The 5,019-nt window shown below is 39.1% G+C and overlaps 1 pseudogene; it reads left to right on the top strand.

The window, feature by feature from the left end:
- Positions 1 to 1,806: 1,806 nt before the first annotated feature.
- LOC143680297 (ectonucleotide pyrophosphatase/phosphodiesterase family member 3 pseudogene) lies at positions 1,807 to 4,535 on the top strand (annotated as a pseudogene).
- The last annotated feature ends 484 nt before the right edge of the window (positions 4,536 to 5,019 follow it).

Below are 5,019 nucleotides of genomic sequence, written 5' to 3'. Positions count from 1 at the left end.
TGGTCATATGGTAACCTTTCACCACTCTTTTGGTAAAAGATGACCTCAAATTTCTCCTGAAATCACCCCTAGCACACATTGGAAGGCTTGTATAGGGTTGATACCCTTCTTCATTTCGGAGATGTTCCCTCTGTGAACTTTACATCAATCACTACATCCTATCTTTCTGATCTTAGAGATGGGAATGAACACGTGACCCCGTTCAAGCCAGTGAGAGCCAGGACCTGGGCTTTTTCTCAGCTGTTGTATGAAAGAAGTTGACTCCTTTCTTTGAAAGTCATTTTGGTGTCATGTGAGCATCCCTTACCTCTGGTTGGAGAATAAGGAAGCACTTGACACCACAGAAAGAGGAACAGGGAAAGGTAAAAGAGGGGGGCTTAGCAACATCTTTTGAGCCTCATCGTTTGAGTAACATCATTTGGTTTTGATAAACAATGCCAGAGCTGTGTTTTCTCTCACTGGAAAAAAAGGGTCGTAACTGATAAAATATTCACTTGCTTGATTTAATTGAGGTCTTTTTCTTTTTTGTTTTGTTTTTCTGTGTATTTGTTTGCTTTCAAAACTGTGTATAGACTATAAACTATATCACTGGACCCTCAGCCATTTATCATGACTCTTATTTAAGTAAATGTTATTATAGTTGAGTTGTCTCATTTTTACATTGGCTTGGGACAAGAGGGTATTTTTTTTTTTAATATTAAATCTACCTGGGGGGGACATGTCATTTGAAGCTTGTGTTTGTCATGCTTATAGTGCAGGCAAAAACACTCACTAAATTCAATCTTGGAATTAAGCTGTAACCAAGCTTGTATATTCATTAGAGGAGAAAAATTCTCCTCGAAGAAGTTCAAATTGTTTATTGATTTTCATTTCTGCGTTCAAAGGAAGCCTGAGTAAGTCTGTCTCAGCACAATCCCCATGGGGCTGAATAGCCAACAAGTGCATCACATTTAAACCCATCTGAGCAGCTACAAACTAAAATGTGAGTGTTCTTTTAAAACTATATTAATAAATTAGTAAGAGGGTGATATTTCCAGTTCAATAAAGATGAGTCTTAATGAGGAATAACAAATTTGCCATACGCGGAAATAAAGGACAATTTACGGGAAAATTTTAAAAATGTGAAAACACAATAAAAGAGGTAGAAATTGCATTGGCCTCTAGCTAGAGGGAGAGAGAGAGATTTTCAAAAGTCACTTCCTCAGATTTGATCACCTAACAACAGATGCGGTCACACCATTACGCTGTCATTGGGAGAGTGTATGAAGTGGTTCACAGAGACTGAAAGGTGGGGTTTCCATATGTTAATGTCATATGGAAATACATGGAGGCTCTCATTCATCTCTGAAAGAGGGAGATAGCAGATTATAAAAAATGAGTATAAATATAAATATTTTATGTGTCTTGAAGCAAAATATAAAAATTAGCTTTTAAAAATGAATGGGAGATTGACTTTTCATGGCCCTTGATAGAGGATCACTATGTATAAATAAAAAGTCACAACATCCTAATACATGGACACTGTAAAGTCTCCTTTTATTGCCTGCATTTCCTTTAGAAATTTAATTAGGCATGTTTCATTTCACTAAATACAAAGATAGGTTTAGGAAGATATTTATTCCGTCCCAGATTCCAGGTTATAGCTGAAGTTTTTTTTTTTCTAATATCCACATTTTAGTTTTTTTGTTGGTTTAGAAAATCTCAACAAGATAGTTAGCTGAAATCAGCTTTTAAATCAATCAAATTTTCTCTTAGAAAATTATGTGAACTGCAGTTTGTCTTTGAAAGATGAAGAGGAAGGAATGAATGCTGCTGTCTCCTGGTAAAACTAGCTTCTGTAGCCAGCAGACAGTGGATTTCATGCAGACTTTAATAATGGAAACATGCATTAAAAAAAGCACTGTTAAAAAATACAAAAAAATTTGCATTGTTCTTCTTGCTTTGTTAGTGATAGTGTCACTTGGGTTAGGCCTGGGACTTGGACTTAGGCAACCGGAGGCACCAGGCAGCTGTAGGAAAAAATGCTTTCATTCATTCTTCAAAGGGTTGGAAGACTGCTGATGTGACATGTGATGCAAAGACGGAGGCAACTGCTGCTGGGACGTTGAAGACGCCTGTGAGGAGTCAACTAAAATATGGACGTGCAATTAATTTTGTTGTGGGGAGACCAGACTAGTGTCCAGCCTGTGTTCTTGTTCAGATGACTGTTTGCAGAGGAAAGACTGCTATGCCGACTATAAGAGTGTTTGCCAAAGAAAAATACCATGGGTGAAAGAAGCATGTGGCACCACCCAGCAATCTCAGTGTCCAGAAGGGTTTAAGCTACCACCAGTTTTCTTGATTTCCCTGGATGGCTTTAGAGCTGAATATTTGCAAACATAGAGCATTTAATTCCAAACAGTAGTGAACTGAAAACATGTGGAATTCATTCAAAATACATGAGAGATGTCTGCTCAACCAAAACCTTCCCAAATCATCACACTATTGTCACGGGTTTGTCTCCAGAGCCACAGGGCATCATTGGCAATTACATATATGATGTGAACCTCAACAAGAATTTCTCACTCTTTTCAAAGAAGATTTCTGATCCAGCCTGGTGGAAAGGGCAACCAATCTGGCTGAGAGCAATGGACCAAGATTTAAATCCTGGTACCTTCTTCAGGTCAGGATCAGATGTGGCTATCAATGTCTCCTTTCCTTCCATGTATAGGATGTCCAACATGAGTATCCCATATGAAGCAAGGATCTCTACATTGCTTAAGTGGTTGGACCTGCCCAAAGCTGAAAGACCCATTTTCATACCATACATGTGGAACAGCCTGACTCTGCTGAACAGGAAAGTGGACCAGTCAGTGCAATGTTGTTCAAGCCTTACAGTTAGTAGATCATGCATTTGGCATGGTGATGAAAGGTTTCAAACAGCTGAACTTACACAATTGTGTCAACGTAATCCTCTTGACTGACCATGGAATGGATCAGACTTATTGTGATAAGATGGAATATATGGTTGATTATTTACCTGACAGATACTACTATAGGTATGAAGGGCCTTCACCTGCATCGGGTCTCATAATGTACCCCAAGACTTTCATACCTTTAATTTTGAAGAAATTGTTTGGAACCTCAGCTGCTGAAAACCGAATCAGCATTTCAAACCCTATTTAACTCCTGATTTGCTCAAACAACTGCACTATGCTAATAATGTCAGATTGAGAAAGTTCATTCCCTGGTGGACCCGCAGTGGGTGGCTGTGAGGAGTAAGGCATACACTGAATGTGGAGGAGGCAGCACAGTTATGACAATGGATTGAAGAGCTTGGAGGCTATCTTTTTCGGTACATGGACTCAGTTTTAAAGAAAAGACTGAAGTTGAACCATTTGCCCAGCACAGTTATGACAATGGATTGAAGAGCTTGGAGGCTATCTTTTTTGGTACATGGACTCAGTTTTAAAGAAAAGACTGAAGTCGAACCATTTGAAAATATTGATGTCAATAACCCAATGTGTGGTCTTCTGCAGATTCAACCAGCCCCAAACGATGGTACCCATGTAGTTTAAACCATCTTCTGAAGGTGCCTTTTTATGAACCATCCCATGCTGAGGAAGTGTCAGTGTCTTCTGTCTGTGGCTTTATGTAATCCAAGCTACAAAACACCATTGATCAAAGACATGTGAATCAAATGCTAAATCTCACCAAATAAGAAATATCAGAAACAGAGAAAGCAAATTTGCCACTTGGGAGGGCCAGGGTTATGCAGAACGATGAGTACTACTGTTTCCTTTACCACAGGGACAATGTGAATGGATGTGGGAAGGTTTTTCCAATGCTCATGTGGCGCTCATATACAGTCCCCAAGACAGGAAACACATCACCTCTTCCTCCCGCTGTCCCCGACCGTGTGCAGGCTGATGTCAGTGTCCCTTCTTCTGAAAGCCAAAACTGTGCCTTCTATTCAGCAGACAAAAATATCACCCACGGCTTCCTCTATCCTACTGGGAACCGTAGAACTTCAAATAGCCAATATGATGCGTTGATTGCAAGTAATTTGGTCCCTACGTATGATGCATTCGAAAAAATATGGGATTACCTTCTCAGTGTTCTTCTTAAAAACATGCCATGGAAAGAAATGGAGTAAATGTGATTAGTGGACCAATATTTGATTATAATTATGATGGCCATTTTGATGCTCTTGATGAAATTTCATTTTGATGCTCTTGATGAAATTTCAGAGTATGCGGCCATCGCCCCTGTCCCCATCCCCACACACTACTTTATGGGTAGTGTAAAAACAAGAGCCACACCCCCAGCATCTGCCCTGGGTAGCTGGACATCCTGTCCTTCATCATCCCTCACCACCCAACCAATGTGGAAAACAAAGGTCTCTTTGGATCAAAGAAAGTTTAAATAAACATATTACCTGGGTCCGTGATGTGGAGCTTCTTACAGGTCTTGACTTTTATCAGGACAAAGAACAATCTGAATCTGAGATTTTGCAATTGAAGACATATTTACCTACATTTGAAACCCTTATTTAACTATATATTAGAAAAAATTTGATCAAATTTGGCTCATTTTCTATGTTGAATAAGATAAGTAAAGTTTTCTATTTTTCCTTTTAAAAAAAGAAAATTATGTTAACTAAGTCTTACTTTTGTTGTATAAAATTGGACACCTTCAAGACTCAGGTTTTGGCCTCAGTTATGCCAATGTTATCTGCAGACCTGGGGAACATTACTTCATCTCCTTGTGTAAAAAGTTTCCCCATTTGTAAACTCGGGATAAAAGCATTTGTTCTGTCTCAGAGTGATCTTCTAAGGATGAAATATGATGATGTTGCCAATGACATTTAACAAAAACACTAGCATGAAAAACTATTAGGTTTAGTGGTGGGAGTGACACTGATGGTATGTGGAGGCCCCTTAAGACAAGGTCTTAGAAGACAACCAGTCAGAGCTGACAGAAACAGTGTCTAATCTAGTTAATGTTAGATGTAAAAACCAATCAGGGCGGGCCACGGTA

The sequence above is a fragment of the Tamandua tetradactyla genome, chromosome 4, assembly GCF_023851605.1.
Source record: "Tamandua tetradactyla isolate mTamTet1 chromosome 4, mTamTet1.pri, whole genome shotgun sequence".
NCBI classification, from domain to species: Eukaryota; Metazoa; Chordata; class Mammalia; order Pilosa; family Myrmecophagidae; genus Tamandua; species Tamandua tetradactyla.
This window is presented reverse-complemented; position numbering and strand designations above follow the sequence as displayed.